Source organism: Heterocephalus glaber, unplaced genomic scaffold (assembly GCF_053883595.1).
Source record: "Heterocephalus glaber isolate CG9 unplaced genomic scaffold, H.glaber_assembly_v1.0 deba00001523, whole genome shotgun sequence".
Classification (NCBI taxonomy): domain Eukaryota; kingdom Metazoa; phylum Chordata; class Mammalia; order Rodentia; family Bathyergidae; genus Heterocephalus; species Heterocephalus glaber.
The window spans coordinates 29,302,560-29,328,504 of NW_028258327.1; positions in this window are offsets into that span (position 1 = coordinate 29,302,560).

The window sequence follows — 25,945 nt, forward strand, 5'->3', positions numbered from 1 at the left end:
ATTCTGGGCAACTTAACAAGTTAGCAAGACCCTATCTCAAGGTGGTGGTGGCATGTCATTCTGTGTGGAGATCCTGGGTACACCACCCAGTTCTGTAAAAGAAAAAGACCCCATATCTTACAATTCATGAAGACAGACTCTAAGACCAGCCTTACTATTTATTAGCTAGAGCTTTTGAGCAAAAGAAGGTTCAGTTTACCTATCTATAAAATACACATCATTAGATCACACCTGCAAATTTCAAAAGATGGTTGGAGGATTATACAGCCAGTAATGTCAAAATATTTCCTTTTTTTGGCCCCTACTTCATTATATACATTATTATGACAAAGTGTCTATAACTCTTTAAGGCAATAGATATGTTTGTTTTGCTTATTTTTCCTCCACTAACAGTTTCAGTTACTTGAGATTCAGGATCATGCTAGACTTATATCAGAATTGCTTGTTCATATTTTGGCACACAGTGAACACTCAATAAACAGGTTTGGTAAATAACTCTAGAAATTAGTTAAGTTTTGATTTCAATGAAATGAAATTTTTAATTCCATAGAAATATACCCATTGCCACTGTCATGTTTGAAATTTAATCTTACCTTGAAACTTGCCTTGAAATTTAATTCCCATTGTGAGATATTAAGAGATGAGACCAGGTGTGACCATTAAAAAGTTATTATGGGGCTGGGGATTTAGCTCAGTGGTTCTGCCCCCTACCTAGCAAGTGCAAGGTCCCGAGTTTGATCCCCAGTACCAAAAAAATAAGTGATTATAACTCTACCTTTCATGAATGGATTAATTCATTCATGTGGTTAGGGATTAATGGGTTAATGGGTTAATGAGTTATCTCAAAATTTGGTCAGCTTTAAAATCCAGTTTGGCTAGGTTTCTTGAGCAACCCCTGTCTCTAGCCATGTGAATCCATGCGCCACTTGGGGACTCTGCCACCAAAAAGGCCATCACCAGATATAATCCCTTGACTTTGAAGCAGAACCACAGGCCAAGGTAAACCTCTCTTCTTTATATCTTACCCAGTCAATGGCAATGTGTTATTATGAACAGGGAGCAGACTAAGATAACCACTTCGCCATTATTCTTGGTGACTTCAACATTTATAAGAGAGATGACAATTGTTCCCCATATCTTTTCTGCTCTTTTCTTCTCTTAGTAATGGAAATCTTTGAAATTTGAATAGAGAGAGACCAACCAAATGCATGTTCTATGGAGTGTTACCTGTGACCACATCCCTAAGGTATAATCAAAGCACGTCATCACAAGTGATATGACCACCTTCCTTAAAAGAAGGGAGCATGACCTTTACCTTCTTTCCCTCCTAGATATGATGATGAGCTAGTTTTGAACATGTGGATGAGGTTACTTCTAGGTGTTGGAGGAACAAGGAAGAGTCCCTGTGTTTCTGAACAAGATTATGGAAGATTGCCCTAATAACATATTTCTCGGATTGTGTTTCCATCACGTGTCATATGACTATATCGAAATTTAAATTAGGGAGAAGTTTGCCTTATATGGAGTCTGCTAACTAACTGGAGTTTTTTTCCAGATCATTATTTGCTCAGTGTTTGTGTTGGGGATCTTTCTGAAACAAATCACATCCTCTGGTGTCTTGTTGGTGCTTGAGATGCTTTTTCAAGTTATATGGAAAAATGTTTAAGTCCTTTTCAGTCTTGTTTTGGTTGAGTTCTACTGTATTTGAATATTATTGTAGTTTTTCTCACTTTGCATTATTCTTCTTTGAGTGGTTCTAACTTTTTGTATGTGTGTGTGTGTTTGATAATAAAGTTATTTCAAAAATTTAAAAAAAGATTATGGAAGATAGTAACCAACCTCCTTGGACTTTCTGGGCTGTTATGAGAGACAGAATGAATTTGCATCTTAGTGAAGCTGTAGTACTTTATAGTCTCCTTACTACAGCAGTTTAAATCGTACAGTAATAAGTATCCTTAGATTGTACAAAATACATTTATGCATTCCCCAATGGACATATTGGCCATTTTTTCTCCTGCCTCTTTGTAGCCATCATTCTTTCCTCTTTGTAGCCATCATTCTTTCCTCTTTGTATCTTATATGCCCCTTGTCTTAGTCACTCCTTTATTCTTATGGACACTATACTCATGCTACCTTCAAGATGTTGTATTCAGTGTTTGTAATCTCAGAAATTCTTTGACAGGCATAATCAATTTTCCTGATGCTACCTTATCTCATTGGTTTCTCTTTTCCCACCTCCTCTGCTGCTTTCTACACTTACACTTACCTTCTGAATATTTATGTGCTCCAGGTTGTGACCTGGGCCTTCATTTTTCCAAATCCTTCAGAAATTTTCCTTTTTTTTAACAGCTATATCCCAGTGCTTGGCACAGAGTAGGATCTTAACAAATGTGTAAACATTACTCAGCTTCTTAGAAAAGGTCAAAGTAAGAAATGTCCCTTTTTCCTGTCCCATACATCCATTTTGACATGTCTCTGGATTTTGTTTACTTATGCCTTCCTTTTGTGTTAGAATTGAATAATTGCTCCCTGGATGGGATAATTCAGCAATTTTTTACATGAGCTTGTGGATAGAATAAAATAAAATTAATAATCAAGTGGTCCACACAGACATAGATAAAAACAATGGATTGTTAAAAGTTCACCCTGTGAATTTGCCTCAATTAGACAACAAATACAGATAGCTTTTGAACTTTTCTCACTTAGCACAGCATTTTTTTTGTAAGTTGTATTACCTAAGTAACAATTCTATTTATAGGGTACCCATGAGAGAACTATGAAATATAATTTCCATTTTACTACAGTTGCACTCCACCCTTTCCATCTTTATGCTATGGAGAAAGAACTTTGTTTGTAGTGTGCTTTCACTTCAGGAAGGAAAGATTCGAAAAGCCCATGGCTTTATGATTACAATGTGTTTAAAGTGGCCTAAGCTATCTGAACAGGAAAATAACACGATCTAATCCATTTAAGGGCCTTTGAAAGTAGTCAGCTCTCTAACCCTTAATCCATCTCACTCTGTGTAGGTAGTGAAGCATGGACAAGTTGAGATTCCTACATTACTGGCTGCTAAGGTACACTGACTATCAAAAGACATGTTAGGCAATGATATTTTAAAGAAAGCACTTAATAGCCTGTGACCACATGACAGGGATAGGACTGGGTAGGACTCGGTGTGGTAGAGAGCACATCTTCACATATGATCTGGTCTGAATTTGCCTAAAGTATCCATAGGACAAAGCCACCAGGAAAGAGTTGGCACTCACATTCTCACAGAGTGCCAGACACTACTGATGTATCGAGAAACTCAGGCTAGGAAATGAGTACTCGGGTATCAATTACACACCTAGTATGCTCATTTTTTTTCATATTTTAACTCCCATATGACTGTGCCAATATTGTATGTCCAAACTCTCTCCTTGGTTTCTAGAATTTATCCTTATATGTATTCACAAATTACAAAATAAAGAACTATTAATAATGTTTCACCACAAAACGTGCATCCTTCAGTGTCTGACGCCTGAGCTCATGCTGAGATCACCAGCCCCTAAGTTGCAGCACCACCTGGATGTATCTGGAGTGCATGCAATGAAACAGAGTCAGCTTTGTAGGCTCCCAGGCATATAATGTGACTTGATAAATACTATGCACCTTCTTAGTAAGCTACTTAGGTTTCTCTATTGTAAAATAATTTCTTACAATCTTACCTGCAAGAACTCAATGTAGATCCCTGGTTATTTCATTTTAAGATACATGTAAAGCTGTTTATCACAATTTTATTTAATAGTCAAACATAGCCATCCAGTACTTATTATCTAGTTATTACCACTCATTTCTTTCATAAAATGTTACCCAAAATTTAACTTTCAAGCTTTACTAAAGTTAGGATTAAATTTCTCCATGTCCTGGAGTCTGAAGAAATTATAAATAAATTTTGGACAGTCATATTTTGCTGTAAAGGTGTTATAAACTGCTGTTTCATTGATTTGGTATGTCTTATTTAACATTCTCTATTTCGCACTTTATATTTTCTCTATATTTTCTATTTTTAAATGTTTTCTTTTTAAACTAACTACATAAATGCAATTATAGGTGAATGAGTACTGTTAACTGTAGTATGGTTATCTGTTGGTTCCTGTGGGCTCAGGAGGCCAGATCTTGGGAGGTAAAAGTGTTTAGTTTGAGTTATGCTGACGCGTGTATCTGAAAGCAGTGACACAATTCAGAATGTTTATAAAGTCAAACCTTCTTCCCATTCATGCACACACTCACACACGTGTAGTAACAGGAACACTATTAAAGATTTTGAGCTGTTTGGGCGAAGTCATTTAGGATATTCAGATCTAAATGGAGGGTGGGGTGAGAGAATTCTAGTTAGAGAGTGTGAGGGTCACAATAAAGAGTTCTTTAGTTTACATTTGCTTTTTTATACACTCAGCAAAGGCTTTCATGTGGTGAAGCTGGATTTGAAAGTTATCCCAACCTTTACTTAAATCTCTGGGGATCCAGCAGGCCATGTATGAGAAGTATTCTCAACTATGAAAGCTTTCCATTGTAGCTCTGTGAACATCTCCTTCTTATAAGGTAAAAGTGCATTTACAATTAGGGGTGTAAATATCTGGTGAAATTGGTACATTTAGTATTTTCCTCCACTTTAGGGGCTTCCTTTCTGCCTCAATAAACCTCTCAGGGATCTCCTGTACTCTGATATCCTTCCATGGGTGCCAGGAGCCTCCCTGTGCCACTTGCTCCAGATCTTTCCTTGCTTTATTCATTTATTTATTTTTTTTGGTAGTACTGGGGATTGAACCCAGGACCTTCACACAGAGCTACATCCTTAGACCCCAGCCCCTTTAATTTTGAGACGGTATTGCTAATTCATTAAGTTGCCCAAGCTGAGCTGAAATTTGTGATTCTCTTGCCTCAGCCTCTCAGAGTGCTGGATTACTGGTGTGTGTCACAACATCTGCTTAGATTTCTTATTTCTTATTCTTATCAAGACTTCTGTTTTATGTCTCATTTTGTCTAACCATTAGCTGAATTCATAATCTCATACAGGCAGGTGTTATGTAGCTACATACCCTGACATTCCTCTTCATCTTCCTGAGGAAGAGGTCCTTTTAACAATGTCCTTTGAAGGCAGTCAGGGAGAGTTCCTGTACCATAGTATCTGATAAAAGAAACTCCTTTGATAAACCTGGCTTCCCGGCAGCTCTTATAGCAGATGTTTGGGGGAGAAGATACCACAGTAGCAGTAGGACTAGGAAAAGTCACTATTCTGTCCTGAGTGAATGCTATTAGGAACAGAGAAGACTTGCACAGAGAAGGGGCAAGTGGAGCATAGATGGGTCAGAAACCTGCTCATAGATCCTGGTAATTGTATTCAACTAAGGCTGGTTTTGTTAAAGTTTTTATTGCATTCAAAACGAAAGACAAATTAACACAGCAGCATGATGAGATTTGGCAAGAATTAAGAGGGATGAGTTAGGAAATGTTTTTTTATGAAGTTTAATCAATGCAAATTATAGTAAGAATAATGCTACTTATCCTCAACTTTAAATTTCCTTAATGCCAGCACAATTTATGTCTTGTGTTCCATCTTATCTTAGCATAAATTCATACATACATTCAAATAGATGTTAAAGAGTCCACATATGGGTAATTTTTATTTTCCTTGTAATTTTTCTTTTATGAGGACTTTTTAAATATGATGCCTTAACGGCAATAAGTGCCTGCTATTGTGAAGCTTTCATGAATATAGGTAGCTTGTGAAACAGGCTTAACTGAGAGTTCAGTCTCATGCTATATGTAATATATAACACATGTAAGAATAGGATACTTGAGTTTGGTAGTGGACTTGGGAAACTTCACTACTCTGTGACGGATGAGTCCATTTGAAGCAGACAGGATTTTCAAACAAATGTGGAAGGCCTGTTCTTATAGATAGAAGGAATCACACACAATGAATGTTAACCAGGCTAAAGTGAATTCATAATGCAAATCAGTGAGGTGCAGCAGTTTGGCAAGAATTTGTGGTCAGATGAGTCATGGTCATCACTGGTAAACTGCTCATTGCCCATCCTGAGGAAGTGGCACCACTGAGTGTCTTAGTTGAAGCTGGATAATCATGGAGAGACAGCAAGAGGACTTGGTCTTTGGAGCATGTGATAGAGAGATTAGTGATTCTCAGTCAGTTTGTCCTATAATAGATCTTACCACACCCACGGGAATGGGCAGGGGCATAGTTCTGGTGAAAAAGTTGAAACCCAGTTGCCATGATAATGATCATGTGAGTGGCTACTACATAGACCTTGGTTAGTGGGAACTTCTGATCTATGAGAAAGCAATATATGTGCAAAAAAGAAAAAAAATCCATCAACTTAATGAACAACACCAATGAGCTTCTTGTATTGATTAGATTTTTGATTATTGTAAGACAGTGGTGGGAAAGTAATAGCATGTAAATGAGAAAATAAATGAAAATGTCCAGAACACTGCTATTAGCAAAGTTTTTCATTTATATCTACTATGTATAATAGTATTATGTTAAGCTATTACAGAGTTATCTTGCATGCTTATTTTTGTTTCCAAAGTTATTGGCATTTAATTCTATAGTGCATTTAGTATAAATAATTGTATAATAAAAAGAAGATACACCTTTAAGCTATTGTTCTATGCCTAATCATCCTTTAACTAGGCTGAAAACCACCGTAATATTATTAGTTCAATTAAAAAAACATTATATGGAATGTTTACGATCTTTGTATTTAAGTACATAAAACATTTTGGATAAGATTTCTATGTTGTATTTTTATGATGTATATTTTAGATTTCATCTAAGATTATGTAAAGGAATATTAGAAGTAGTGTATGCTTATGTTTTCATTTTCTTTGTAATGGTGTTTCCCCCCCCACTGTATGTGTTACCCAACTGATATTTTTACAGGTTTAAATATAAAATAAAATTTTATATCTAAAAATAAAAGGACAAGAAAAACAAAGATGTGATGGCTCCACTAATTTTTTAATATGATCAAACACAATATATTCTTTCAAAAATTTTTAAATGACAGAAGTGTTCAATAAGATAGATGATGGATCTGGTATATAAGTCTTTTAAACCAATGAATTATCATCATACAAAGGTACTAGAGATCACATAACTTCAGTTTCAAATTTTTTTATATTAAAATTTAAAGTAGGGGCTGGGGATTTAGCTTAGTGGTATAGTGGTACTGTGCCTGCCTCACAAGCACAGGGTCCTGAGTTTGATCCCTGGTACCAAAAAATAAAATAAAATGCATAAAAATAAAATAAAATAAAATTTATAATAAAATTTATAATAAAATAAAAATAAAAAAATAAAATTTAAAGTATCTATAATACTTCTTCGTTGGTGTTTTTCTTTTAACTTGACATGTTATTAATTCACATATTTAAAAATATGTTATGAATACTTTGATTAATGTCATCTGCCCAAGAGAGATTGCTTATTTTATCTAAATATTTTCTTGACTCCTCTATAACTTATTACCATTTTCAAGTCTCTAAAGAACTCATGTTTTCCTCTAAGTTGGAAAAGAGGAATATATGGACTAAGAACTTTGTACTCTTTGATTAACTTTTTTCCCATTTAAGGTAATGAGAAGAATATTTCATGAGTGGTAAGTTAGAAATATTTTAGAATGTTCATCAAAATTAAAAAGTAATGTAGTGTTTTTCCTATTCTTAACCTTCCTTGTTCCTAGAATTCATTCTTCAGTTTTAGAGAACACAAACTCACATTTTGGATATCCAGTAGGTTTGGGAGTTACATCTCTTCCCCCTATATCATTTTGGAGGTCTTCCACCAAGATTACTGATCAGAGATGAATTAAATTTGCTTCTCTGGGGTGAACCTTCTGGGCCACTTTACCACTGCCCCCAGTGCTGAGGAGATGAGCCACTCTGGCCCCAGGACAACACATCCTTCCCCCCTCCCCCACTGAAGTGAGAAGACACATAAACAAGTCTCAAAACCAGACTTCTAGTTCACTTAAAGCAAGCCCAAAGGGAAATGAGATGGAACAATCTGATACTCAAAAACCTGGACTCCCTGAACTGGCAACAAAAGAGGATCTGGAAAACATGAAATCAGAAATAATTTCTCAGATAACAACAGAGAGTGTGCCCATAGTGCAAGATATGATTAATAAATCTAGAGAGGACAAAGATAAAAAAAAGATGAGCTGAGGAATATGATGGAATCCCAAAATAGGAAGCAAATGGAATCTATAAAACATAAGCAAACAGATTTCTAGGAGATTAAAAACTCCACTGAAAGTTTATGCAGCAGAATGCACCACTGTGAGGACAGAATTTCAGATACAGAAGATAGGATTGCAATTAGTGACCAGGAAAAGAAAAATTTCCTTAAAATTGTAAGGGACCATGAAAAATCAATCCAGCAGTTGCTAGACAATGCAAAGAAGAATAACATAAGACTGATTAGAGTCAATGAAGAAACAGGAGAGAGTGCAGATGACGTAAAAAAAAACTGTTCACAAAAGTGATGGCAGAAAGTTCCCAAGCAAGGGAAAAGAACTTGACATACAGATAAGTGAGCCATATAGGATTCCAACTAGGCTTGATAAAAAAAAAATCTACACATAGGCATATAATAGTTAAGATTCCAGAAACTCAATAGAACAACAAAATTCTACAAGCAGTTAGAGAAAAGAAACAAATTACATACAAAGGAAAGCCCATCAGAATGATAGCAGACTTCTCAATGCAAAACCTCAAGGCAAGAAGAGCTTGGAGTGATGTATTTCAAGCCCTGAAGGAAAACAACCTCCAACCCAGATTGATGTACCTTGGAAAACTATGTTTCAAAATTGATGGAGAATTAAGACACTTTTGTGACAAAGAGCACCTTAGGAACTTCATGAATACCAAAGCAGCACTCACAAAAATTGTAGGCAATATCCTAGGAAAAGACAATGAGGTCACAACCCCAGGAAGCCAAGCAGGCATGACAAGAAATTAAAAGCAAAGGGGGAGAATCCAAAAAAAGAAAAATTCATGACAATGATAAGTCAATATGTATCAGTTATTACCATCAATATTAACAGTCTCAACTCACCAATCAAAAGAGATAGACTGCCAGAATGGGTTAAGAAGCAAGATCCAACAATATTCTGCATACAAGAAACAAACTTAATTCAAAAAGAAACTCATAGACTGAAAGTTAATGGGTGGAAAACAATACTCTATGTGACAGGAACCCCAAAAAGAGCAGGAGTAACTATCATCTTTGCAGATCAATTGGATTTCAAACCAACACTGATTAAGAGAGACCAAGAAGGACACTACATCCTTGTAAAGGGAACAGTCCAAGAGGAACAGATGACAATCACAAACATATATGCACCAAACACTAGTGCACCCAACAATATTAAACAAATACTAACAGACATAAAATATCAAATAAGCACTTGCACAATAGTAGTGGGGGACCACAAAACCCCATTGTCACAAAAAAAAGATAGATCAACTAGAGAAAAAATAAGCAACGAAATACTAGGACACAAACTCTTCAACAAATGAACTTAACAGATGTTTACAGAGTGTTCCATCCCACGAAATCAGAATACACATTCTTTTCAGCTGCACACGGGTCGTTCTGCAAAATAGACCACATATTCTCTCATAGACCACGTTTAAGAAAGTGCAAAGGAATTGAAGTTATCCCCTGTATATTGTCAGAACATAGTCTGATGAAATTGGAGATCAATAGCAAAAGAAACTGCAAAAATTACATAAACACATGGAAATTGAAAAACATGCTTCTGAATAAACAATGGATCACAGAGGAAATTAAAGAAGATATGAGACAGTTCCTACAATTAAATAACAATGGCAACACAACATATCGGAATCTATGGGACATAATGAAAGCAGTCTTATGAGGGAAATTCATAGCAGTGAATGATCATATTAGGAAAACAGAACAAGCCCAATTAAACAACCTGATGCTGAACCTTATCTTCTAGAAAAAGAAGAGCAGGACAAACCCAAAGCTCATACAAGGGAGGAAATTATAAAGATCAGAGCAGAAATCAATCCAATGGAGACAAAGAGAATGATACAAAAAAATCAATGAAGCCAAGAGTTGGTTCTTTGAAAGAATAAACAAAATTGACAAACCCTTAGCCAACCTTGTCAGAAAAAGGAAAGAAAAGGCCCAAATCCATGCAATTAGTAATGAAAGGGATGAAATTACAATGGACCCAGCAGAAATCCAGAGGATCATCAATACCTACTTCCAGAACCTATATGCCAATACGTTGGAAAACACAGAAGAAATGGACAGATTCCTAGATAAGGATGAATTACCAAAGTTGAACAAAGATGACCTAAATATTCTAAACAATCCAATATCAATGAAATTGAAAATTTAATTAAAAACTTACCAAATAAGAAAACCCCAGGTCCTGATGGCTTCACTGCTGAATTCTATAAGATATTTAGAGAGGAACTCCTGCCACTACTTTTTAAACTCTTCAATGAAATTGAAAGGAAAGCAATACTCTCAAATACATTTCTGGAAGCAAGCATCACCTTGATCCACAAAGCAGAGAAAGACTCAACCAAAAAAGAGAACTATAGGCCAATCTAACTAGTGAACATAGATGCAAAAATCATTAATAAGGTACTGGCAAATAGAATGCAGAAGGTCATCAAGATGATCATACACCCTGACCAAGAGGGATTCATCCCAGGGATACAGGGATGGTTCAACATATGCAAATCAATCAGTATAATACACTATATAAATAGAGCCAAAGACAAAAAACATATGATCATCTCAATAGATGCAGAAAAAGGATTTGACAAAATCCAACAATGTATATATGATAAAATCCTACCAAAAATTGGAATAGATGGTCTCTACCTCAATCTGATAAAAGTCATCTATGAAAAATCAACAGCCAATATCATACTAAATGGTCAAAAGCTGAAATCCTTCACACTCAAATCAGGAACAAGACAAGGATGTCCACTATCACCACTCCTGTTCGATATAGTTTTGGAAACATTAGCCACGGCAATTAGACAAGAGAAAGAAATAAAAGGAATAAAGATAGAAAATGAAGAAATCAAATTGTCATTGTTGGCAGATGACATGATACTCTATATAGAAGACCCCCAAATACTCCACCAAAAGTCTTGTAGACTTAATAACCAAATTCAGTCAAGTAGCCAGATACAAGGTCAACACACAAAAATCAATAGCTTTCCTCTACACGAACAACAGACTCACTGAGAAATAGAGCAAACAATTCCTTTCACAATAGCATCCAAAAAACTGAAATACCTAGGAATCAACCTAACAAAAGAAATCAAAGACCTCTTCTCTGAAAATTACAGCACTCTGAAAAGAGAGGTTGAATATAATATCAGAAAATGGAAAGACATCCTTTTCCCTTGGGCAAGAAGAATCAACGTAGTGAAAATGGCCACACTTCCAAAAGTGCTATATAGATTCAATACAATCCCAATGGAAATCCCAGCAGCATACTTCATGGACCTTGAGAAAACAATCCAAAAATTCATTTGGAACAAAGAGAGACCTAGAATATCAAAAGCAATTCTAGGCAACAGAGACATGGCAGGGGTATCACAACCCCCAATTTGAAACCATACTACAAAGCCACCATGATAAACACAGCATGGTACTGGCAAAGAAACAGACCTGAGGGCCAGTGGAACAGATTAGAAGATGCAGAAACAACCGCAGACACATGCAGCCACCTCATCTTTGACAAAGGAGCCAAACACCTTCACTGGAGGAAAGATAGCCTCTTTAATAAATGGTGCTGGAAACATTGGGTTTCAACTTGCCCAAAATTAAAACTAGACCTATATCTCTCACCATATGCTAAACTAAAATCGAAATGGATTAAAGATCTAAATATTAAAACAGAAACACCAAACTGGCTGGAACAGAGGTTAGGTAGAACTCTTGAAGGTATTGGTGCAGGAAAGATTTTATGAAGCAAACCTCAGTTGCCCACGAACTAGCACAAACAATGAAGAAGTGGGATCTCTTCTTACTAAAAAGCTTCTGCACACCAAGAGTAACCCATAATGTGGGAAAAAATTTTCACCTGCTGTTCCTCAGGCAAAGGTCTATTATCTAGTATCTATAAAGATCTTTAAAAAAATCAGACCTCCCAAATTTAAAGACCCAATCCAAAGATGGGCATCTGAAATGAACAGACATTTCTCAAACAAAGAAGTAGAAATAGCAAAAGAAGTAGAAATAACAAATAAACATGAAAAAATGCTCAACATCACTGGTTATTCAAGAGATGAAATGAAAACAACGCTGAGATTCCACCTCACCCCAGAAAGAATGGCTACTATCATGAAATCAACCAATAACAAATGCTGGTGGGGCTGTGGGGAAAGAGGAACCCTGCTCCACTGCTGGTGGGAGTGTAGACTGGTGCAACCACTGTGGAAATCAGTATGGAGATACCTCAAAGAACTAGGACTGGAAGTCCCATTTGACCCCACTATTCCCCTGCTGGATATCTTCCCCAAAGAATTAAAAGAATCATACCACAGTGATATATGTGCACCCATGTTTATAGCAGCACAATTTGTAATGGCTAAAACTTGAAAGCAGCCCAATTGCCCATCAGCTGGAGACTGGATAAAGAAAATGTGTGGGTTTTTTTCATAAAATGGAGCACGACTGAGCCATAAAAATGAGAAATTAGAGACATTTTGAGCTAAATGGATGCACTTTGAGGCGATACTCTTAAGTGAAATAAATAGGACGCACATGTTTATATACCAAATAGTTTCTCTAGTGTGAGAAACTAAAAGTGTAATTAAGGATAAAAAGGTATAATAGATAATGTGAAATAGGAAGAAAAGGGGCAAAGGGGAAGGGGAAGTGGAAGGGGTAGGGAAAAGGAAAGAAGGGAATGGAATTAATATGAGAAAATGAAAAAATGGAAACTAAGTCTTTGTAAATAGGGAGGGATGGAGGGGTTGAAGGGAGGGCAGGGGAATGAGGAAAAAGTATGGATCGAGAGAGATTATGTAAAGTTGCAAATTTCCAAGGATGAATGTCATTATATTGTATACCTAAAATGTACCAATAAAATTAATTTAAAAAAGTAATGCATATGTTTTCTTTGACATTATAGAAATATCTGTAAATATACACATCTCTGATGTTGGATGTATAAGGTGTAACTCTACGTATAAAAATCATTTAACAATTGGAAATGTTAATGATATCTAGTTTACTACAACCTTAAAATATTGTATTTCAAAGTATATATAACCTATAGTGATTTTTCTCAAATATTAACATACACCGGAATCACCTGGGAATCTTGTTAAAATTAAAATTCTAATTGAATAGGTCTGGAACAGATTTGGGAATTCCACGTTTCTAACAATCTCGTAAGTGAAAACTATCCTGTTGGTCCCATATTGTTTCTGCAGACCAATGTTGAGTACTAAATGCAGAGTAGTGTTTCAGAATGTATTGCCTCAGTAGTACCTGAGAACTTGTTGGAAATGCAAATTATTGGGCCCCAGCCCAGAACTACTGAGTCAGGATCCTCCAGGCCTGGGGTCCAACAGTTTGTGTTTTAATAAACCTTCCAGGTGATCCTGATATTTGCTAAAGTTTATCAGGATATAGGTACAAATTGCTCTTAATAACATTGTTCATAAAAACTCCAAACTAGAAAATATTCAAGCATTTATCAAGAGTTGATTAAATGACAGATTATGATTACTTATATGTCATACAGCAATGAAAGTAACCAAATAACGATATGAATGCTTCTTGTAACAGTAGCATAGGAAGTAAAATTTAAATGTATATTCCTATTATTCCACATATATAATGTTCAAAAACAAGTACCACATTTTTAGAGGTGCCTCCATCAATTGTAAAACAACAAAGGAAATAGAAAAATAGTAACTATAAAAGTCAGGAAATAGATCATCTCTACTTTCAGTGAATGGGTGGTGATGTTATGGGAGAGTTCTCACTTGTGTAGTCTTTTTTTGACCCAAGTGGTGGTTATATTGGCATATTTCAGTAGTTAACTTTGTAATTATTTATGCATTATTTATTTTTTTATCCTTTTACAAACTCAACAAATACAAGAATAATAAAGCACATTTCTGCCACATATATTTGATGATGGTTTTCTTTGTTAATAACTGAAGATTACTCAGATAGAAATTATTCTTTTGTCCACAAAAAGTTATTTGTAAAGCAAATAGAAATTCAGTCTATAACTCACAGTATACCCATGAGAAAGAGTACTTAGGGGTTGAACAAACATATCTGAAACATTTTACCGTGTAATATATAGTATTTGATAGTGACTGATTACAAAGTAGACATAGTTTTGTTTCTCTATGTGATTATGCTCTTGATAAACAGGGAATGGAGCAGAGTTTACACACCACAGTGGACATTGCCTGCAGCCCTTCTCTCCTGATTATGTGTTGTGCTTTTCTCTCCCCTGTGACTCTGATGGGACTGTCCTTTACAAAGCCATCCTGCCCTTAACAACACAGTTGTTATGTTATCAAGAGAATGTAGTCACTCACTCATAGGTGAAATCTAAGTAATCTACTATTACCTGCACAGCTGCAAGCACAATGTAAGACACATTTCACTGAGAGATGCTTTGAAGAGTGACTGAATCACTCGCGGAGATTTATGAAGTGTCAATCTGTAGGCTCTACCCCAGAGATGCTGTATCAATTGGTCTACTGTATAGCAAAGGGATTGGGATTTTAAAAATCTTTACCAATGATTTTCTTGTGCAGCTGAATTTGCAAAGATATGAGGAACTATCAAGACTACAGAGTTCTTTACTCTTAGTCTTAACTCATAGGTTTTGAAAGGCTTGGATTAGTATCAGTTAAGGTAGTATGGAGAGGAGCAGATAGCCAAATCTTCTGGGTCTTCCAGGGGACTGGAACTTTTCTCAGATTGGAAAAGCACAATGTGGTGAGGCACTTCTTGTCAGGTTCCCCAGAGTACTTCTCAGTTAATCACCAGGAATCACCCCTGGGCCTGCTCTCATTTATGTCTTGCTTCTGAAATCACTCCCCATAGATTTCAGCTGCCTCCCCTCACAGTGCCTCATTCTTCCCTCACTAGAAAGGGGGAAAAAAAGCTGAATTTGTGAAAAAACACTTGAAGTTAACCAGATTCAGAAATTCTCATGGGTAGACACGATTGCTTTGGAGTAAGCAAACCTCACTTGCAAAGATTTTGAAAAATAATGTAGCACTTTGTCTGCCTTCCATCATACCTAAGACCTATTGTTTCACAGGTAATTCTCATAAGCATACCTGGTAGAATCATCCATGATAGGTTGGTCCCTGGATAGGTCTCAAGAATTTCATGGATTTTTCCCTCCTACAAATAATAAGCTATTTTTTATACTCATGCCTTTTGTTCTTATAGACAGGCCATTTAAAAATCTTAGATTATCAAATAGGCCTATGATGTCTTGTCCATTTAAAAATTACTTAAATACACTAAAAGTACATATTCCAACCAGAAGAAATTCACCTTTCTCATAAAAATGGTAAGATAGCTCTTCTCCCTGTTATCACTAAAACTAACAAGACTTTTTGGCTACACCAATCTTGAAATTTGCCATTTTAAAGAAAGGACATTAGTTCAATTATTAAATATTAATTTATATTCACCATTAGCGACATTTCTTCTTCGATACTGTTAAGACAAGACTGTCTTACTCTTTTGGAAATGTTTGGTACTGTGAGAAAACTATTAAGTTTACTCCAATGTAGTCATAATTTCCTCATTTTTATTAGAATATCTAGTTTTTTTAATTATACAAAAAAAGTGCTATTAAAATAATTTAAATATAGTTATTCTTACCACTCTTCTATTTCATAGAAATGACTAATATGATCAGTCATATATATCAGGCAATTGCAAATACATATTTTAAGTATATGAGTGCACATGCACACATGTGCGCACACACACATATGTATGTGTGTCATTTATAAAACAAAAGTAATCACTTATTTCAGTTTGCTTTTCTCACTTAAAAATATATCTTGGATATGTTTCCAACTCATAAAACTGCTTTTGAAAGAATGTACAGTACTATTTTCTGAAAGCATCCAGATCGCTTACAATAAGCATGCTTCTGGAAGATGGAAATGTTAAAAGTCTTTGAAAATCATTGAAGCACATTTTCTCTTCTGTCTCCTTCACCTGCATAAACTCCATAGGTTTCTACCATCCTCCATTCACTCCAGAAAAGAGGCATATTCTCGATCAGTCTGTATAGCCCTTTTAGAAGATATCTGTAAAGCTCTGAGGTTGCTTCATGCACAAGTTTGCTTCTAATACAGACTTCATTCAGAAACCATTCTATAAAATGAGCTGGCACTGCATGTTTTCCATTGTGAGCAAAGAAAAATAGATTTAGCACTAAAAGGGACCATCTGTGTCAATATGTGTCAATATGTGATGGTGTAGATTTAAATCTGAGCACATTTGTTAGTTTTAATTCCAAGGCATCCAATGTTGCTGTCATTGTTCCTTCTAGCCCTCAGGAAAAAAAAAAAAAAAAAGATCTTTTTGGGATTGCCAAATCCCTTCTTAGAAGGCAGGTCAAAATGTTGCTGAAGAAGATGTTGATTGGGTAGGAGCTAACCAGGGCCTTCCTGCCTAGCTTGCTCAGTAAGTCTTTTTATACTAAAACCAGCACTGTGTTACAGGTCACTGACAACAGAATTAAAAGTGAGCTCTTTTTATCTCCCATACAACAAATCCTTTCTCTTTTTGCCTTATGCTTTATATTATCCTTCTTTTTGCAACACAGATAGGATTTTTTTTTTACCCCATCGACACCCCCGTGTTGAGAAGTTTCTTCCTAGTTTAAGCCAGGATATTAGGAATGTGGAAAATCCAGTGAAGTTTTAATTGGATTAAACTCTGTGTTTCCCTCCACTCCCCCATCTCCTCATTGGCAACTTTCTTGACAGCTTAACTAACAAGATATGTGGCAAAGAGATGTAGCTTTCAGCAGGGGCTCCCTTACCTGGGGGGAATACACCTGGGCTGGCTATGAGTAGCAACAGAATAACAGGTAACTGACAACAACCCCCACTCAGATACTGTCACCAATTCTTAGTCTTTGTGCATTTCTGAGATGAAATTCAAACCTGAAATTTTAGCTGTTCAAAGTGATTGGATTCAGCAGGCGCCTCCTGAACTCGCGGTGGAAGTGCCAGAGGGGAAGCAAAGCCACTTCCCTGGTCTTTAATTCCTTTGGCCAAGAAAAATCAAAATCTGTCCATTTGGCATGTTTGAGAGGAAAAGGGGGCAATACAAATTTTCCTTAATAAAATAATGCTGGCTATTAAAGAGCAGTCTTGCCGATGTCATTTGACGCCTTCTCCCACAGGGCTGGCGGGCATGAGGCCAGGGTGTGGGGAAGTGCAATTGGAGACATTAGTTACACCACCTTAGGTACGGTAGCAAAATAATATTTGATAAATGAAAATAAATCCAGGAAGACATGATTTCCAAATAGATTTTAGAAGTACCTGTCACTTTTACACTCTCTTCTTAAGCGTAACTCTTGGTGAGCGAATCCATTTTATCGCTTCTTCTGGGCAGAAAATTTCAGTGTGCCCTAAAAGAACATGCTTCCAGAAAGAGGATGACAATCACAGAAACTGTCTTCAAAAGCTCTGTCCTGAAAGTTGTTACCTGAAATGAGAGTACAGTTGATGGTTTTCTGCACTCTCATTTCAAAAGCCCTGGGGAGAATCAAGAGACCCCTCCTGCCCAAACAGAAGTGTTGTTGTCTCAATACCTTTCACAGAAGGCCACTCATCCCATGCCATTTTTAGAGCTAAAATTTAGCCCCTGAGAGAGGTAGGTGTGGCTCAAAACCCCTGCTGCAATTTAAAGGGTTTCTACTTGATCCTGTCCTAAGGGTAGGTTTGGGTGCAAGAAGGTACAAAGAAGGGGAAACTGAAGGGAAGTCCTGACGTAGCTGCCTGTACTATTTCTCTCCTGTGCACATGAAAGCAATCTGATAACTTGGGTACAGTTAAACCAAGAGTTCTCTACCAAGCAGAAGGTAGTGGAGGAAGAAGAAAACAAGGATATTAGAAGAAAATTAAAGTGTCCTGGGAGAAGTGACCAATTCGACAGAGAATTAGGAGTAGCCCATCTTTTGACTTCTCCATGTTTCAAGTTTGTGGAACCCCCAAATATTAAAGAAACAGACAAATTCACAACTGGTTCAGTTTAAGATTTTTCAACTTTGATGAGGAGACAGTAGTATTTATTCAGTAAAAAGCTGTACTTGAACTTTAAATTTTAATCTTTTTCCAAGATAAGTATACTGTCCTGTGGTTCTAGGCAGCAGTAACCACACACCCAGTCAGCCATGACAGTCATGTGGGCACATGGTAGACATTACTGAGTGGCCAGGGTATGGAGTTTGGCAGGTTAGGAGTAATGAATTAATTTTTAACTCTCAATGTTTTTAACTTGCCATGGATTTATCCATATTAGACATCATCATAATTTGAGGAACATCAGGACTGTACATGTGCTGGGAAACTTGACTGACTAGAAGTCAAGTGTGGTGTACTAGAATGCTGGGAGACTTGGACTTCGGTCCTAATTTAGTACTTAAGACCTACAGATGATCAGTTATATAGGTTAAATACCTACTGCACTACTGCCACTATATGTATTATGAATATCTAAATTGTTTAGGTCAGTCTACTTAGTGAGGTTTAATTTCTTTACCACATGTGAGGACTAAATTGAATGAAGTAAGGAAATTTATAAAGTTTTCTCTCTCTTCTCTCTTTGTCTTTCTCCTCTTCCTTCTACTGTCCTTCCCTCTGCTGCTTCTCCTCCTCCTCTTGCTCCTCCTCCTTCCCATTCTCTTCTTCCTCCGTATTCTTTTGCAAATTCTGTGGTGATACCCTGTTTTCCTCAATTTTCTCAGCTGTAATATGTGTAATATGTTGTTGTAAAGTTTAAATGAGGGAAAACATTTTAGTTGCTTAGGAATGGGCATAGCTTGTAGTAAACAACAAGCACAATCAGTTTTATCAGGTGTTATCATTGTTCCTAAACACTGCTTTGTAAACGTGAGAACACGGGATTTTTCTACTACTTTTGTTGTAGCCTTGTTTTTAAATAAAAGAATTTTGTCTTAATATCATCTTCAACAATAAGGCATATTGCAAAAAGCATCTATGAATTAGAAACTTTGTATTCACCACAGCAGTTGGTGATGTGGGTCATCTTAACACATGAGTCAGGCAGGAAGTAGTTGTCACTGCTTTGTATTGAAAAGTTGCCTTAAAGGCAGGCTCTGACCATTTTAAGAAAACAAATCTAGACAACTCTACCTTAGACTCCCAGAAGAGCCTGTTGCTAACTCCTACAAATCAGGGAAACAAAGAAGGAACAAAAACAAACAAACAAACAAAAAAGGAAACAAAACCCAAACCTGAAGCAACTCCCATTCTCTGAAAAGAAGTCCACCTTTTGTGAAAGGCAGTGAAAGAGCAGTTCACTGTTATACTGCAAACCTTTAAAACATTAAAGGAAATGTGAGGATTCTAAGTGGTGACAACTGATAGGAAGAAAGAATGCTTAGATGAGAAATTATTTACTCATGACTGTATCATGTACTCATGCATCATGAGTAGCATGTATTCATGCCTATAGCAGGTGTATCTAATACTTCAAAGGACTTTCTAAAATCTTTAAAATTATTACAAAATTTACCAAGATTTAGGGGGTGTATACATGCCGTAAAAATGCATTTTTTGTAAAACAAAAAAAAATGGCTTATAACTTTCATCTGATGTTCAAAAAAGGCTAAGACTTTGAAAGGATTAAGAATTGTGGATTAGACAACACTGTGCTTATATTTATAAATAAGGATTGTTATCTTTTTTATCTTCACATTGCACAAGAAAGTTCTAAAGGCACCATAATAACTTGGCATCTTGGCAAGGGAAATGTTGATTCTTACTTTCTTGAGAGCCAACAGGAACTGTGGGAGTGGGAGGTGGCCCAGGTCTTGGGTGTTTAGTTTGCTCTTCTTGTGTTCACTGTATATAGGAGTTTCTGACTGTTCTATGCTCTGGGAAAACCATCCATAAATGGACATAATCTTAGCCTGAAAGTGATCTGGGTTCTCAGAAACATTTCCACTTCCCTCTCTAATTGGTTGCTAAAGAGATCACCAGTTCAGAGGTTTATTCAATTCCTGCCTGTGACATTACCTTGTGACACTTTGCGTTTCTCTCCCTCCACTGGTCCCAAAAAGGATAAGGCTGAATATTGAGCGGTTCACCATAGCCCATTTCCATCTTGGAGATCGACTTAACAGTAAGATGAGAGACATATGTTATACAAATAATCTAATGTTAAAAGCAGCATAGGTAGTCTTCTTTAATATCAAAACCTATCATTAGCATTTTGTTTATTGTGCAAAATAATATACTAGATATTTTGAAGACATTATGCCAATTCATTCCTATAACAAGCCTATGCGATTGATATAATTTTCAGTTTTCAGATGAATGAGTCAGAGCTCAGAGAGGTTATGAAACTCGTCCCGTGTAACAGTTAGCAAATATTAGAGCTCGAAAACATGCCATAGTCTATAGCCCCATAGTCCAAGGTCTTAATCATTATTGTATAGCTATTTCTATTAGATTGCAAAGAATCCTACAGTTTGCTTATTTCTAGTTTATTTCTAGTACCTTGAAAGAAGTACAACTGTTTGGTTTGAAAAGATTTTCCCTGAACACAAGATGCCTGCAGTATGCCCTGACTAATGAAACTGAAACTTAGGAAACATGAAAGAGGGGAAGAGGGTAATAGCATCCATGTTCTTTGCATCCATAAGATCATATTTAACAATTAAGAAAATATCTGAAAGACTACATCTTAAATAAATAAAAATTCTGACTTTCACATTTGAGAAGTCTGTAGGTGGGCAATCCATGGCTTAGGTGGTCCTTTAAATGCACCATCAGAGCCAGGTTCCTTCCACCTCCTCATTTCTCCATACTTACCCTGTCCTAGTCTCATCGTCATAAAATTATGGCTGCACTGCACTGTGTTCATGTTCCAGGAAGGAAGGCAAAGAGCAAACAGAGAACAGGAAAGATGCCAACCAGGTTGTCCCTGGAGCAAGTAACATGGCCATTTCTAGTCCCTAGGGATCCAGGGCAGATGAGTGTTGGTTCTGAACACAATGGCATTGCAAACAAAAATGTGTCTCTGTGAGGGAAGAGGAATGATTTCTGATCAGGCAACAGCTGAAGTAGCCAAACTTCAGAAAGGGAAGCAGCCTCAGGCAATTCAGTGGAAGCTCCCACTTTCTGTAGCTATGGTGAGTGTTGGCACCCTGTTTACACCACTCCCTGTGAAAACCCTGGGGTAGGAAGAGCAGGGCTTCGCATATTATGTGGCCCCAGATTTTTGTTGTATGACTCCAGCTTTTTGTTTTAGGATCTCCTAATACAAATGACTCGCTAAAGAAACTGGGATCAATGCAACAACTGAGAAACCTGGGATTCCATTTTAAAAATCTGATCTCAAGTCCTCCATCTGCCATTTTCTACCAGTGTGACCTCAAGCAATTCATCAACCCCATGCTCTTCATAGATAAAGTGAGAATGCCATCTAAGATATGGGATTGCCTTGAGGTTTAAATGAGGTGGTATGTGTAAAAGCACCTCATGGAAAGTTGAGTATGCATAACCACCTATGATTATTGTGATTTTTCAATTGAAGAACACTCAATTTGGCCACTAATATGTTTTATTATGTAGGTCTCATTAGTTTAATAAACTCACATTTGAGCCTTTGCTCTCAACATAGCATCATATTATGCACCGATTCTCTAGAAACAGAAATACATAGAGACGCAGAGAGCATCAGGAGGGTGCTTACATGTCACAGTGTTGGTCTCCCTTTCAGAGGTGCCCTTCATCATTTTCCTCTCTGTACTGTTACTCCATGGAGTTCAGTACTCAGTATTTTTTCCAGGCACTCCCCAACATCTTCTGAAGTCCTTCTCCTCCACTGGCATTTACAACTCTGCACTTCCCTGGTTCTTCTCATATTCTTCCTTGTATATTTTTATTTTTGCCTTTTGCATGGCTGGAATGTAGAGATTCTGAAGTTTAGACTGTACCTCAGTCATGACTCTTCTCAGGTGACAAAGGCTCACAGATTAACCTCAGCAACATTCACGGTGTCTTCTATTTCAGCATGCTGGTGACTTCTTGACCTGTACATGCAGTTCAGACCTGTGTATCAAATTTTAGAACCACATATGCAGTGGTTTGCTGGACCCATCCCCAGTAGATGTCCCAAACCACAAGTACAAAATACTCAAAACCAAACTCTTTTTTCCTCCTATCGACTCTTGTCCAAACTCTTCTGTCTCTATTTCAGGTAGCCTATCTAGCTACCCAGTTGACTGAGCTAGAGCACTATGAATGGGTTTTTGTCCTTCTCTTGTTTTGGTCTAATCATTTTTATAATTTTCCCTTAGTTCTCACTTTCTTTTTTTCTATTCTTTGCTACTACCGCTGTTGATTTGAAAGCGTTGACTGGCTTTTTTCTGGGATATAGTAACAGCTTCCTACTCACCACCAATATCTTCTCATTGGGCATAGCTGATGGAATAAGAGTGATATAACCAAAACAATTCACTTTCCACTTCAGGTCCTTTGACAGCTCCCCGTGGTGTCCCTGATTTAGTACTTTCATCACACTCTCACCTAGCCATTTGGAACTCAGGACCTTTCTTTATAAGTTGCCTGAGGTCTCTAGTATGTGACCTCATAATTTCAACCTGTGCGCATATGTATTTAGAAAGTCATGAAGGGTCTCCACATTTTCACATTACCTGTCTTCTGCAGTCTCAAACTTATTACTCTGTTAGGTTGCACTCATGTTTCCATGTGTATTTTTGTTGAATAGTTTAGATTGTCCAACAGTTAAATGGACTTCACTTTGAGAAGACTGAGTCCTTTTAGCCCTAATATTTGGCAAACTCTGCATTACATTCAAAGGGAGAGCCTGGTAAGGATATAACAATTAGAAGATTGATCAGAATTTCTAAGTCTTTATTTAGCCCCTGCCTAGATGTTTTCCCCCAGATGTAGCAAAACATCAATATGGAAGACCTTGAGTACTCAAAATTAATCATGCCCCAAGATAATGGGTATGAAAAGTGTATCTTTTGCTGTTAACCTTTCTGAAAGACACAGATGACCTAACTGGGAACATCACCCTTTTGTTTGTGTGAGTAAGGTTAAGCAGATTAAGAGAGGAGTGAATGGGTCTGAGGTAAGGTGCTTGAGTGGTAGTAGAAGAGGAGGGGCAGCAAATCCCTGCCATCCTTGGAAAATAGTTTTCACTCATACTTTTATATGTATTTAAAAGTAGAGCTCTAGATCATCACCTCTGCTTTGGTCTCTGAGTTCTAATTCTGGCTTTGGCAAATGTAAGAGAAGGCTCATTCCTGCAGGGATTTTGTTTAGTTTTCAAAGAGGAAGGAGAACTCTTAGGCCCTTGTCACAAGGTTACAAAAAAAGCTATTGAATGCTTTTGCATAGAGTGAGAAGAAATATCTTGCTACCTAAACTTAATGATTAAGTGAATGCCATATTAAACTACTCCCTTCTGGGGCTGACAATTTTCATTTTAAGTTTTTAGATACCGAAGTCAAGTAGATAGGCATTCTATAGTGTATAAGGAAGTCAGCTTTAAATGTTATATTTTTCTAATTCTTAAAGATGTTATTGAAATGTACAGATATCCTGTTTCTCAATAGAAGTGCTTCTGGCTAGTTATGGGCTCATTACTAGTCAATAGGACCTGTCAAAAGGCACAAATCCATTCATATTATTTTCCAGTTTGGAACCTGTATATATTTACAGAATATATTGAGTATAGACTTCCATGCTTACTTCTTCCCTTCCACAATTTCCTTATCTATACCACATACAAATAATATACACACATACATGCACAAAGGCACACTGAGACAAGCACATGCACATGGGCACACACTCAAAACAAGGACACACATCTATGTACATATACATAGCTTATACTCATACATAAGGGTAAATATACAAATGAGCAAACATAAGACACATATAATCATATGTATGAGTCATATAGGGTAAAATAAACACAAGTGTATGTATAGGTGTACATACATAGATTATACATGCACATGAACACACATTGGTGCACACAGTGTGTACAGAAACATACATAGGTGGACAATACACAAGTATGTGTATATACATATATACATATGTGGTCATACTGTAAATATGTAAAATGCATATGAGCAAACACAAGAAAAGACATGCATACACACATACATATACAAATGAAGTTGTACAACATACATGCACATATGCATAAACATACTCAGGAATACTCACGTGTATAATCATGTTGCCACATAGAAAGACACACATAGAGGCATTCACAAATGCACATGTGTATACATGAGTAGATGTCCAGCATTTGCCTTCATGCAGATTAATCCTTGTTACTTCCTGCTCTCACTCCCAGCAAGGTAGTATTACCTTTTATTTGGTTAATGAACTAATCAGGCTTCTTACTTTTCCCAAGAGGACATTAATGGTTCTCTCATTTTAATTGATTACTAAACATCTGGCACTTTCCCTCCCCATGCACATAGAAGTCCTTATCATAGAAATTTGTCAGGAAGCATCATTTGAACTCATTATTGTTCAGAAATGGGCACTCTATATAGTCTCCTAAACCAGGAATGTCCAAAAGGAATATGGGTGACACAGTTATGAAGTGCACATGTAATTTACAAGTTCATAGAAGCCAAATTAAAAAAGCAAGTAAACCAAATTTAAATAGTATATTTTACTTAATCTAATATAAAATATTATAATTTCAATATGGAAACATTATAAAATTATTAAGAAAAAGTTTATATTAACTGTATATGTATGTTTATGTGCTGGGCTTTGAAATTCGGTGTGTTTTATACTTAGCATATCACAGTTTGGATGAACCGCATATGAAGAGTCAATAGTCACATATGGGTACTGACAGTCACCTTTCATGGTGCAGTGTAGACTTTGAAAAATGCTCTCTGCATAAAGTCAGAGCAGCACAGACACTAATGAGGGCTTAGTGACAAATGCCTGGCTCATCTCTGGGAAATCTTTGTATGGAACTTATAATGAGCCTTTTGTAAACTTACTGGGAATCACCTCTTTTGCTTTTTTATTTTCCTTCTGTCTAATTTTAAGGTTATTTTTCCTATGTTTCTCATTGCTGTATTGAATGCATTACATTTTTTGTTTGATCTTACAATAAAGCAAGTTAAAAGCAATGGAAGCAAAAGAAGACTCATTTTCTTCCTCTTCACTGTGATTCTACATGTATGCCCTCAGGAAAATGATCCCCAGACTCCTTCCTCCCTTCCCAAAGGGTGAATAGCTTCTTGCTTTCTGTATTTGAAGAGCTTATCATACTGTCCATTCTGTTATAACAGTCACATATATGTTATTAAATATCACTGTGCTATGAAAAAAAATCAAGGAATAAATATCATAGGACTTATAGAGAAAATGGGAATTGGAGCACCTTGATGATGCATTAACACACAAAAAAAGACAGAAACCAAATAAAAACAGCAGAAGAGTTTTACACACATGAAGTGGTTACAATCCATAAATACTAAAATAAATATGGCAATTGACCTTGAGAAAAAGATGTTTGTGTGTGGAAATAATCACTTGAAGGCTTTAGTGAATGAGTTTTGTGGGGTAGAAAAGTGGTGACACCAGA